This window comes from Triturus cristatus, chromosome 4_2, assembly GCF_964204655.1.
Source record: "Triturus cristatus chromosome 4_2, aTriCri1.1, whole genome shotgun sequence".
NCBI lineage: Eukaryota > Metazoa > Chordata > Amphibia > Caudata > Salamandridae > Triturus > Triturus cristatus.
Genome location: NC_140586.1, coordinates 255,902,627 through 255,916,402, shown reverse-complemented (window position 1 = coordinate 255,916,402; position 13,776 = coordinate 255,902,627). Strand labels below are relative to the sequence as shown.

At 43.0% G+C, this 13,776-nt stretch overlaps 1 long non-coding RNA gene across 1 annotated transcript in view; it reads left to right on the top strand.

Moving 5' to 3' along the window:
• The window catches only part of LOC146833592 (uncharacterized), a 156,509-nt gene extending 144,197 nt beyond the window's left edge, over window positions 1-12,312 (top strand). Inside the window, exon 5 of the long non-coding RNA XR_014960254.1 lies at window positions 11,946-12,312. This is a non-coding gene — a long non-coding RNA (uncharacterized LOC146833592). The remainder of the gene's footprint in view (window positions 1-11,945) is intronic.
• The last annotated feature ends 1,464 nt before the right edge of the window (window positions 12,313-13,776 follow it).

Genomic DNA, 13,776 nt, shown 5'->3' with positions numbered 1-13,776 from the left:
GCTCAGTCCAGTCAATGGGGATACATGCCACCTACAGACTTACCTGCATTCTGGCGCCCACAAGGTTGTAATCTTCAGGTTTAGCTGACTCAGTGTAGGGGGGATCTGGAGAAAGGGATCTACGCCAGGGAGTGTCAGGGATAAGCTGATGCACCCCTAATCCATTGCTTCTGACAACTCGAGGCAGTCGGTCGGACCACCACGGTCGGGTTATCGGAAACCCACATCGTAATCTGGATTGCAGTCAGAGATCCCTGTACTGCCCTATGGATGCTGCTCTCCTCCGGCCACCATCTCGGCAGTCAAAGAAAGGGTGTCAGAGTTGGCAGTCTTTCAGTGGTCAGTCGGAGTACAGGATGCATGCTTCGTAATCTGGCGGTCGAACTGACCGCTTTCGATGAGACTGCGAAGGTCAGGCCCCCTACGACAGTACTGCGGAAATTGGTCCGACTGGTATCGTAATCAAGTCCTTTGTGTTTTTTTGTTCGTAGCTCGACTCTTTCATCTGCTATCAAATAAACAAGGATATCAATTTAAGGAGAGTGGACCAATAGACTCTAAATTGGACTGGCATTAATCTCTGTTCTTTCTGTCATGTATTTTTGTTTTTGGAAATGATTAAGGATTTAAGCCAAAAGCCTTTTTGTCTGAAACATTCATATGTTTTACACTAAATACAGCACATACAGACATTGATGGAGGCACCTGATATTGTTAGACCCAATAAATTAGTTAGTCATTAATTACCTTGAAGAACATTGATAAAGCTATGTCCCAAATTTTCCTTAATTTAACTGAATGACTGAGCCAGCGAGGCTGTAATATGTGAACCTCTCTTCAATAAAGACATTTGTTAAGATGCTTCTATTCACAAACCTTTTTCACTTAACAGCTGATATCTCAACATATGCAATTTAAATTGGATTACCTAGTGTGTGCTAAATATCTTTTAGCAATAGAGCCAACTTGAACCAAGACCCCAAAAGCTCTAGCTCTAGACCGTCTTGTTTTATGGTAGGGATGTAGCAGCATTTATAGATTAAAGAAGGTCTGCTAACATTCTGGTTCTATAAACAACTGTTCAAGGAACTAGTCTCTTCCTTCTTTTCAAATGTTATGCACGTTATAACTTTAGGAAGCAGGGAACACAGTCCAGAACCCTGCCCCCTTGATTGTCCTAAACACCATCAAGTGATCTGGTAGCCTAAGAAGTCGGGCATCCTGTGCTGAACGTGCAGAGGGCCTCACGGGCACTTTATGCTACATCCAGATCAGAACCTTGCATGTTCTGCAGATGGTAGGTTCAGAGACCGGGAGGAGGCACAACTGTCTCCTATTCCACCCATGACGGGAAAACAAGTAATGGGGGAAAAGAAAAACTGCAGAGTTCCACGTTGAGTCTTTTAGTGAATAAATGCCTTGGCTGTCTTTCAGCCTGCTAGGAGCATTTCTGCGACATAGCAAGCAATACCAAGCCAGTTTGGGCAGTTTATGTTGCAGTAGGTGGTGATGATGTAGGGCAGCAGAAGGTCTCATGAACGTGATGATCGTATTAGTTACCCTATATGTTATAGGATAACTTTTCTCTGTGAAACCAGGAATACTTAGCAGTTTCACAAAATAAAGTACTCCACAATTACCATTATTGTTACATGAAGGGAACCACAGAAAATAACAGACTGCTAATTATTCCAGATTTGTAAAGCTTGACTTATCACCCCTAAGCGTATCCAGGGGCTGGGGACCATCGGGGAGATTAAGTGAGCTATTGCCCAGAGTCACTTGATGCTGAGTTGCCGCTGGCGATCAAACGGCCAGTCCCGCGCTCCGGAGTCAGCTGCTCTGGCCGCTATGCCCCACCTCTCCCTACTAGTGCTACATTTGTACCAGTGGCCACCAGTGCTGCCTACCAGCACATATTTTTGAAAAGTAGGACTTATTTTCAATCACAAGGCTTTGAGGGAGATGAAGAGAGAAAAGGGAGGAATAATGAGGTTTAGAAAGATGAAAAAACAGTGACAAAAGGAAACGGATGTAAAAGAGCCTGCAGGTGTTAGATAAAGAGACAGGAAATGGAGGATGGTGGAAGAAAGAGTTATGAGGTCTAACCAAGACCAGGCAACCTTGGTATTTGGCAGCCTCAGCATTCGAAAACTCCAATTGTAGGTTCCAAAGAAAAACATTCAGCCCATGCACCTATTTTTCACTGAGAAAGACCCATCCGCCTTTGTGTGCCTAAAAGGACATGGAGAAGCTACATTTTCAAAGATCTATCTATGTCCTCTACAGCTAGAACAATTCATGCCATGTGCGATAGTTCTGTCTGACTCAGATGCTCACATACTCAATCTAGGTCAGGATATTGGGGGAGGGGAACCTAGAGACCAGCGATGAGATGCTCTATTTCACACACTTGCCCTCTGGAAGGGCTGGCAAAGGCAGTCACTTACATTACGGCTAGGTCATCAGACAGGATACCTAATCTATTCCTCAGACAGGCAGCTTCAACTGAACCGATCCCGGCGGCATTTTCAGTGGCACAGTGGACTGCTTCCTCTTCAAGCACTGTCACTTCACGTTAGCGTCTCGATCTCCGAAACGAGAACTTGCGTGTAGGCGGTGACCTTATTGCTCAAAGCGAGGAAAGTGCTTTGGTTTATTTATGATCGGCTAACCTTAAACAAACTCAATTGAAATTCAATGGTCCTATGAATTCTGGTGATATTAAACAAAACTTAGCTTGGAAGGTATAATAAGGAACACCTTTAAGCCAATCAATGCTAATTAAATTCTTATCCTTTGCTGTTATTCTCTGGTACGTTCTTAAAGCTTAGAATTATTTTTTTTCACGTGGTACGTGTCTGCCACGAAGATAGCTTCAGTGGGGACCCACAAAAGCCCAGGAAGGGGCTCATAATTGTGATTTTCTTTTTTCTTTTGTGGCTAATAAAGAAAAATAATTTTGTTACATATATATCAATGTAATGCTTATTATATGTTAGTTGGATCCCTAGCCAAAAATGATCCCCTTCAAGGTATACAAAACAATGTCACATTTTCTGGAGTCATTGTTTTTAAACATCTACTTGGTGTCTTAAGTATGCATCATGTACACGTGTCTTGAGTTTTGCAAGAATGTTCGTTCATTTGTTTATATAGAGTGTCATGCGAGTATACCCAGGGTCGGCTTAGTGGACCTTGCTCATAAGAGTAATTGGCACGGAAAACAAGGAAGCATTGGGCCCTATTCACAAAGAGCCTCACATTCGTGGTAGAGGCTCTGCAGTATTGGCAGAATCTTTGCACTGCAGGAACATATTCACAAGGGAATGGGGAGCGCGGTGTTAAGCAAATATTGCTAATGCCACGCTCCACCATTGTGAAAATGTAGGGATGCGCCGTATTCACATTCATTTCCCCTAGTACTGGCGCTAAATCGAGCTGACTAGTGCCAACGCAGGCGCCCTTGCACCATAGCATAATGGTGTCTGCGTTGGGGGAAATGGTTGAATGGTTAATGTGCAGGAAGGTGTCCATTCCTGCACATAAACAATCCAGAATGGCGATTTGTAACACCTATGTGTGCAGTATTGTGCAGCACACATAGAAGTTGCAAATTTACATTTTTTAAATGATTGTTTATGTGCAGGAAGGGACACCTTCCTGCACATAAACAATCATTCATGATGATTTGCTCTTTCTATGTGTGCTGCACAATCCTGCACACATACAAACAGCAAAAACTCAAAGAAATTAAGCATTTCTCTTTGTTTCATCATGTTAAGAGCAGGTTTTTCCTAGTCTTAATTTTGGTGCTGCCTCATATTTATGCCACCCTTGTAAATAAGGGGCAGTGTCAAAATCAATGGGTGTTTCGTTGGAACGCCCACTGCAACACCCATTGCATGCCCCTTTCAAGCAAAGTGTAGCGTGAAAGAGGGCCTTATTTACAAGGCGGCGTTAAACCACATTAAGTGGCTTAACACCATCTTGTGAATAAGTTGAAGGGTTTATCGCCACAGGAACGTCATAGAAAAGTGAAGTTCCTGTGGCGATAGGGGCTTGTAAATATGCCCCACAGTTTCTCATTGCGGAGATTACGCAATGAGTGTGGAGACTCTGCCACGACTGCAGAGGCTCTTATAGAATCGGGCCACCTGTGTATACCCTGCTCGTAGTGCACCAGGGTCATTTTGATATTACCGGTAGGGATGCCTCATTTTGATATTACCGGTAGGGATGCCCGCATTTACAGCGGGTGTTCCTTCATTTTTATGGAAGTGGAGTCCATGTAAATGGAGGAAATCCCATGATCCCTCGCTGGCTAATCAATGTACATGCACCAGGTTAGAAGATGCCTTTTCTGGAACTATGCCAGCATAGTCCTGCCTACAAACTTTGCAGAATGCCCAAGTGCTTGTGGAAAAGGAGTGGAGTGAAATCCACACTGACCATGCATATTCTCAGTGGGTGATGATCAACCCACTGTCACCATGCACCATGGATTTGGAAACACAGAAAAACAGTAAAGCAGAGTGTGTCACCCATCCGTGAAAGCACTCAACATCTGCAGTGGGACACCTGCACATGTACACTGGGGGGGTCGCGTTACCAGTGCTTAATTTGAGCCGGTGGTTTCCGGTGCTCAGCACTGGCACTTAATCATCACCAGCTCTTTTCACGAGCACCAGTTAAGGACACATTCATTCAGGGGGAGATTAAGTGATTTGCCCAGAATCTCAGGAAGTTGAGGCAACGCGAAGACTCCGAAGTCAGCAGCTCTGGCCATTACGCCACATCCTTTGCCTACTTTCATAGGGCCAAATTCACAAAAGTAATCTGAGACAAAATCCAAACTTTACGACTTTCGATATTCACAAAAAGCATTTAGTAGTAGTAAAGTTAGGATTCCTAACTTTACTACTACTAAACTGGAACTAAATCCTAACTTTAGGACTTTCGGTATTCACAAAAAGCATTTAGTAGTAGTAAAGTTAGGAATCCTAGCTCTACTACTACTAAATCCCTTTTGTGAATACCGAAAGTCCTAAAGTTAGGGTTCTGTTTCAGATTACTTTTGGGAATTGGGCCCATAGTAAGTAGTTGGTTCTGTTTTAGGCAGCGCTCACAAGAGAAATGGGCTGGTATAAGCTGCCTCTTGATGAGAGCCCCAGCACCGATTGTTTTACAAATTAACCACTGGGCTTTACGTAGTTGGAGCAAAGGTGCTACGTCAAAGTAGTCTTTCATTTAAGAGACATAGATTCACATAAGCTGATTTATTTAGTCATTATTAATGTGGCACAAGCCAACATTCTGTGCGCTTTATAGCACTGTATGAGGTCATTATAAGGACTTCTAAGTCATGCAAAAACTTTTATAAATAAGGCTTGTCTTACCTGCCTTAAGACAGTTTGGACAGTTTAAACACATACATGTTCATGATGTCTAATAGCTCGGAATATGTTACATAATTATCAAACATGTCAATTGTATGTGTAGTTTGAAAAAGGGCTGTACAGCTAACTTACTGCCATGTTGAGAAAAATAAGTGAAATATTTTACATAATCCATTCGAACCCAATGCAACTGCTTCTAGAAGAATTTTACCCGAGAATCATGGTATACACTCCAAAGTATGCCTATGCAAGCAAATATCAAGAAAGCGTATACTGGGTACAGTTTTTTAGCTAGTATGAGGATTCCTGTCCCCCCTTATTTACGCACTTTGCATGTCTAGTAGATTAAAATGTTAATATTTGCATTACTGTGTATTTTGTCACCACTTACACCTTGTCCAGTGCAGACACTGCTTCACCAGAAAAAAAGTGTACCCAATTAATAAGTGCTAAAACTATTTTAGGCTGGAAGCATGTAAATTTGGATTAAACCACATTATAAATCTTGACACAGTCGAGAAATTGTCATATCTTAGTTGTTGTTGCTCATAGCAGTTTCTATAACAACGTATAGAATGTTATGTTCTGGCTCTAGCATCTTTCTATTTGCCACCACTCTCACGTATTTCTTTGTGCTGTAGACAGGATTGTTTTTGTGCAGGAAGGGGCACCTTCTGGTGAAAAAGAACAATCCATAGAGGCATTTTTCTCCTTCTATGTATGCTCATAGCAGTTTCTATAACAACGTATAGAATGTTATGTTCTGGCTCTAGCATCTTTCTATTTGCCACCACTCTCACGTATTTCTTTTCTCATTCAGCTATTTTTATTTTTGAATTTCTGAGCACTCTGCTAAGATCTGGATAGCTACATTACTAGGGGCCTCATTCATAGGGTTTAAGCATAGTGCAGTAAAGCAAGTCTCCTTGCCACTCTGCCCTACGTTAAAGTGAAAGGGCAGGAATGCACCGTATTCATCCAATACGGTGTATTTCTGTCCTTTCCCCCTGCACTGGCGCAGTTTCGGCAGTCTAGCACCAATGCAGGCACCCTTTCACCATGGTGCAAGGGTGCCTGTGCTGTAGACAGGATTGTTTTTGTGCAGGAAGGGGCACCTTCTGGTGAAAAAGAACAATCCATAGAGGCATTTTTCTCCTTCTATGTATGCTGCAGAATTCAGTACACATAGAAAGAGGAAACAAACATTGGCATAGCCAATAGGAATCGCCTTTGGGACTGTATAAGTGTTTAGCAGTGCAGCACCCAAGCTGCAAGTTTACAAACATCAGAAAGTAGACAGAGCAATCGTCACATTTCGAGTAACAGGGGGGAGTACCCGAATAGTTCCGTCCTAAAGGCACATGCCCTGCATGCCCTCTAAGCGGGATTAAGCAAGAGTATTAACAACCGAGCTGTGGTGGGCGCAGAGGAGACATGGAAGGCAGCAAGGCAAAGGGTGCAAAGCCAAGGCGGGAACCTGGTCCATCGAGCAGGAGGCGGTAACTTGAACCATGCAGCAGGCCTTATGGGGCAGCAGAGCACTGTGCATGCTGGAGGCGCTCGGCAGCCTGGACCTGCCGCCAGAGCTGCTGAGCTCTGGTCGCAGACTGGCAAAACCGCTGTGCAGCTAGGCATGACCTCGGCGGAGCGTCCACTTACCAGCAGAGATGCCCTTCCACAGGACCCTCCAGAATGTTCCCACTGTCTCTGACCCTGCTGCATAGGCTCACTGAGAGGAACATGCGGAGACCTCCACTGAAGCACACGACCCGCCCACTGATGGGAAGTGCGAGTGCAGAAAGAAATTCCCTGCCGGAGCACACCAGCTCTCCCAGACACTGTGGCCAGTGGAGAACTGGCAAGCATTCCCTCAGCCAGTCTGAAGCCACGGTGCAGTCTGGAAACCTAACGACCAATAAACAATCAGAACTCCCCAGCCAGTCCTTAGGCGATAGTTTGCTTCTCTAACCAAATTTCCTTACCCTTGTCCCACCGCTAATACAATATGTTTCCTTGCAAGTGATTGGTTAACTGCACTGTGTTGCCTGAACTCTGAACCTGTTTGCCTAAGTATGAGACAGAAGGCCACTCATAAACTAGAAATGTCATGAGTAACAGGTTTCCATCTCAGCATACTGTTGTGGGGATTTCCGGAATTTCCGGACAGAAGGTCACTGACCTTCTATCAAACGAGGCTTTGAGGGTGGGAGGAAGGGAGGTTGTAGAAACTGGGAGAGCTGTGCGTAGGTCGGATGTGGGCGGTGAGTGTCAGACGATTGACCTGTTGGAAGTGGGGAAAAATGGCAGCTGCCGCAACCCTGTGAACCTGTGAAAGTGGGCGCCATGCTGAAATGTGAAGCACGGCACTCATGTAAATGAAAGTTAGGCACGCAGCCACCATGGTGAAACCTGAAACACAACAGCAACAGCAGGGGAATTAGGAGCAGGAGTGAAGATGCAATGAAATATGGCACCAAAGCTGAACATGCACCTACAGTGTAACACAAGCATAAAAGAAATAATAAAAATAGTCCCCCAAAAGTACAAAGTATACAGATACATTACTTTGTCCCGGCTGTGTGGAAGGAAATGAAAGACAAAAAGGAGGGACAACAAGGAAGGATTGACCACTGTCAAGCAAGGATTTTTAAAGGACACTGAAGAAAACAAATGAAAAGCAGTGGGTGCGTTTCAAGCCCACAAAGAGCAGCAGTGGCGTAACGAAAATTGAGGGGGCCCCCCTGCAAGGTATGTGGAGGGGCTCTTATCTAGAGCTCTCCGGCCGAGGTGCTGTGCTGAGGGGGCCCCCTGGAGCTTGGGGCCCCCCAACACCGCGGGGGCTGCGGAGGCCTGTGTTACGCCCCTGAAGAGTAGTATATACTGAAGTATATACAACAGGTCTCAAGCTCGACCTAAAACGAGGAGAAATAAAGATATTTCTACTCCACCTAATGACTGCCCTGTGGAGGTTTCAGATTTTGACGCATGCCCAGGTTTACAAGTCCTTGTAAATCTCGGAATGCGTCAAAACCCATGGGAGTTGCGTGGAAACACCCACCGCAACGCCCATGGAATGCCTGCAGTGAACAGAGTAAGGCGACCCAATGACTTGCACTGCGTTGCCTTTCATAATATTTATGAGGCCGCTTAAAGCCACACAATGCAGCTTTGTGTGGCTTCATAAATTTGACTCAGAGCCTTGTGTCACGCATGTACCACTTTGCACGGTGCAAACGTGATGCAAGGCTCTAATAAATATGCCCCTAGGCAACTTGTTTATCTTCTTTAACTGTGTGCCTTTGTGTACTATTGTAGTTACTGTGACTTGCATCATGTGCAAAGCTTACCAGGAAATGATTACATCAGTCTTTCATTCCCACCCTTTACAGCTGCTTACTGATATATTCAGAAAATGTCCTTGTTCTCTCTGGACTACTTTCAATGTGTACCATTCTTTAAATTTCCAAAATGAGAAAATATACTATTGAAATTGTGCCTGCTCCAAGTTCATTTCTATCCTAACTACTTATGTGTATTTGTACGCGTAAGTGCTAGAATTACACCTTTTAAAATGGAAGATGCAGCTCTTGCCTTGTCCCATGCTATGGACGAACCAGGCCATTTTATGAGAGTTAGCAAGAATATTTGCAATTGCTCATTGAAAGATTCTCCATTGGGCAGTCAGAACTCATGAAAAACGTACTAAACCCTGTAGTTGCAAATTCTTTCCCATCAGTTGTGAGTTAAATTCCACACATAATCAAAAGTCGCAAACCTCCATATATTAAGAAATAATTTGAACGCGGTCAGTATTTCAGATTATATATCTAATATTTGATTATAGTCGAAAAACCTGAATTAATGTATTCTCTAAATTTATGTGTAAATACTTGGTAATTTCTGAGCCTTGTGTCTATGTTTGATTTTTTTTTTTTATTTCAGGATGCTATTGAAGTGATTATATTCTTATTCTTATTATTGTGACACAATAGATATTCAAACCATTGCATTACCTTAAACAAAATGATTCAATGTGTCAATATAATTGAGTCCTTAGTGTGTCATTTCCTTCAAATAGTTTTTATTCCAGTTTCCAAATTTCCCCCAAAATGCCTCCATTTAAAAAAATTGGCCAATGCAGAGAGAACAGAGGGGCATATTAGCAAGGGCAGTATCCTTTGCCGCTAAAGCGGCGATATTTTTCATGTGAGTTTTAGTGTGATTGGGGTGTCTGGGTTCTACTCATTTTTTATATATTTTATCTGTGTAGCCTCGATAGAGCAAACAAGTGTGGGCATGACTGAATCCATGACTGAAGGATGGGAAATTTGTGAACACAGGATTTTAATTAACTTTTCATGACTAGTGACCAATGAATAATTGTCAGTACAGAAATGTTTTAGTCTCTCACCTCTGTTGCAGAGGCGATGTCTAACCATTACAATAAAACTATATTCTGTGCCTGATCCTTGACACCCTTCTTTGTTAAAGGAAAACAGTTTTCTTGCAGCGACAAATAGATTTTCCAGAGATTTTGTTTATGATGTATAATTTTAGTTTTGATAACTATGGTGCTCTGCTCACAAGTGAGTAGCACATGCTTGGATCTACCATAGATTTGCAGACAAGCTGGCACGACAGTTGAAATAAATAAACAATTCAAATTTTTCATAACCTTCTGCCTCATCTTCTACACTATTTTTTAATGCAGGATTACAGTTACCCAATGAACAATATTTTATGTGACTGAACATCCTTTTACAAAGGTGCCTGCTGAGTTGTTGGCATACAGTTGACCCAACAGAAGACACAATCACACAAATATTCAGCCAATGTTGTGTGTTCAGATAGTATTTTATGACAATTTCAAGATGTCTCATGATTTCAAATATGCAAATGAAGGGAGAGCAGGACAGATGTGACCCGGTTACACTGCGCCTCTGCTTACCATGATCCATTTAAATCCACATCTGTCTTGTCTCGGCTGCAGAGACGCTGTTAGATCAGAGCAGAGCATCGCATTGGAAACCATTTTGTCCTTTGAGGATATGAATTGGCTTTCACTATGTGCACAACATTAAAAGTGTGAAAAATATATTTTTTGACAAAAATATGCAAATCTGTTACTTAAGACTTTCTTAGTGAGAGTTGAGACAACTGTGATAAGATATGTCACTGGAAAGAGGCCATACAAGTGGTCAAATCATCATCTTCGATAAACAGTGGTTTAGTTCTCCCAAAATCACATGCCGCTGGGACGATTGGCATAAGTCTCTTGAACAAGAATGACTTCGCAGGAAGTGGCATCACACATCCAATGACTCCAAGGCCTCTTATATATTTTTCAAAACATTAAAAAAATAATTTAGGTCCTCATTACAAGTTGTACGGAATAAGATGGGGTATTTACACAGGGTATTTACCACACGTGGAAAATACTATTACCCCGCCGGAGATGTTTACCACATATGTATAAAAAAAATCCCAACTTTTAAACAGAAAATGAGGCATACCATGCAGACTCGTTTTTTAACACACCAAATTCTGCATGTTTGCCTTTTTTCCGTGCCTTTACCCCAATAAAATTTTGCAGATTTGAAATGCTGGAATCCAGCAGGGGAAAACAGTAGGGTTGTGATCATTTTTACCAGGTCTGGGAGTAGTTCGCGGAGGTTCGATAAGCGGAACTCCGTGAAGTGACCAAAACCCTGAGGAGTTCCGCAAGTGGCGGAGTGCAGTGCGAACTGCCATTCACGCTGGTCTTCCTGCCGTTCGGTTCGGATAGAAATTCTACCCGAGCAAAACCAGGTCTTGCTAATTTCGTTGATTTGGCTATGTGTGAATTCCTATAGGTGTTTTCGTTATTTCCACCATGTTACGCCCCATTGGCATAAACTGTAGAGGAATACATTATAGGGGTAGTTGCCATTTTTTGGTGCAAAGTTAATTCGACACAGTGCTTGAGTAAGTTTCGGTGCAAAAACCTTTTTGCATGCAAAAGTTGATTGGTGCTTCCCGTTGCCCATTTTCTGCTGCTTTGCACCTCCATACATAGTGTTGTGGCCTTGCAAACAACCAGAAATAAATCTGAGCCCTACACTATCCCCATGTTTGCCCCACTTTTCAGTATCGTTACATCCCTATGCAATTGAACCAAGACCGTGCAGAGGCCCTCGGGCATTCGAGCGATATAACATTTTTCTAAACAAATCAAATGATAATTGTCTTTGTGCCTCTGCAATTACATGCATGACGGAGTTGACACTTAAGGCAGGATGTGACGTAATAGACATTAGAAATTGTGATCATAAGTATGTGAAAATATGAAATGCGTAAGTGCTCGCTCTAAAGTGGCAGTCCCTTCCACCCAGTGTCTCAATTTAGGTTCCATGTGGTTTGTTCTCAATGTTTCCATAAGAAGAAACTGTCCTAGAATTGATTTTAAAACGTTTTAGTTCCTATAATGTTTTATCTATTAATATTGTGAGATCAAAAATTTTCATCCCGCGCTTTTCTAAATATGATCATTTATTTCCTTTATTGCAGGCCCTCTGCGAACACTTCTAGCTGTGCCAGCTGATGTCCCTGGAGAAATGAAGGCTCAGCATTCATGGCATTAACAGGCCTGGCTGCAATCGATGGTGGAGGGTGTGGCCCAGGCAGGGGGCTAAGCTCCCCGCTGTTTATCCTGGTTATTGGAGCTTTATCCCCTAAGTCAGCAGACAAGCGCCTTTCTCATAGAAACTAGAGAGAGAGCAGCAGCGTCCAATCCCTGGGTATAGGTTTCCAAAAATATGACATTGCACACTGTTTTCTTTGGCAAATCATACGCCGAGGTGGATTTTATTGGGTCAAAAAGAGACTCATTTCTTTCCAGGGTTTTGAGAGGTGAGATAATGCAAAATGGACGGCTTTGGAGGCAAAAAGCTTTCTGTTGGATTGTATACAAAAGTAGATTTATAGGGAAAAAAATACGATTGGTCTCCTGCAAACATTATTATACACTCCGACAGACCCAGAGGAAGATATAAAACCCATAACCTTACAGGCTCAGTGTGTCTTGTTTTCGCCTGTCAGATTCCATCTGACAGTGGTGAGTTTTTGGATACAGAGGCGATAGCCTCATTACTCCACATTCATTTTGAGGTTTTTTTTTAGTCGCTGTTTAGGTTGTCTTATTGATGTGTGACGCTTTGTCACGATTGATGTGTGACGCTTTGCCGGAAGCCGGTTTTTATAGACTCAGAGGGCCCTTGTCATCTGATCACTTCCACTCTTCAAACTTTGCAGGGAGCCTGCCACCCTCCCTGTCAGAGAACATGGTATTGCCTTGCAGTGAAGATAGAAAAAGTATCTTGTATTTAAAAGAGAGTTAAGAAAACTCAAGACATAGGCCTGATTTAGATTCCGGTGGATGGTTTACTCCGTCACAAAAGTGGTGAATATCCCTCCCATCGTATTACAAGTGTCATTGAATATATAATGCACTTGTAATATGGCGGCGGGATATCAGTCACATTTGTGAGGAATACGCTGTCCATCTAACTCAGGCCCATAGTCTTTCATGGAAGAACATATGAGGTTAAAATAGATTGTAAACAAGCATTGCCAGTTTATGCCAAGCTTGACAGTCTGAAGACATGAAGTATCCAGGGAAATAGAATATTTGAGGCTTATAAAGAAAATGATCTATAGAAACTGTTTGCAATTGTTTGCTCTGTTTAATATCATATGGCATCAAACTTTAAAGAAACACATACCAATTGTTTTGCTAAGTCCAAGGAGAGGCCCCTTCTATATTGCAGAATACACCCCGAATATGCAGTGAACATGCACTAAAAAGAGGGAGTTCCATATAGGTGTGGCCTAATGAAAGGGCGTAGGTGAATCCCCATTACTTGTGCACATACGGATATGATTCAGGCATGTACGCAGGCGAGCAATGCTTTGGTGCACATGCTGGACTGCGCCACTGGGGAGGTGGTGCTCATTTGTTCAACTCAGGTGCTCCAGCGTTACTTGGCCCTTTCATGGTTAATGTAGTTTTTACCACTATATCTGTCTGACGCTCGTTTTGTCCTCCAATGGACCTTGTTTTGTGCCAATGAGGGGTTGGACATAGAGGATCCAATATCAGGCTATCCAATGAGGATCAGGAATTGAATAACCAACTTACAAGCTAGTAATCAAATGCATCCCAGGTAACCCTTGGTAACTGTGAATTGTGGGACTCACGCTCCTCCAACGAGTCCCTCCTCTCCCCTTTGTGGGTGCGGCGACACTTTGAGCTCCTTGTGACAGTTCTTCCACCTCTTCTATAGGCTCATCCTGTGCACTGGTTGTGCTACTGTGGCCCTGCTCTGAGCGGAACCAGCAG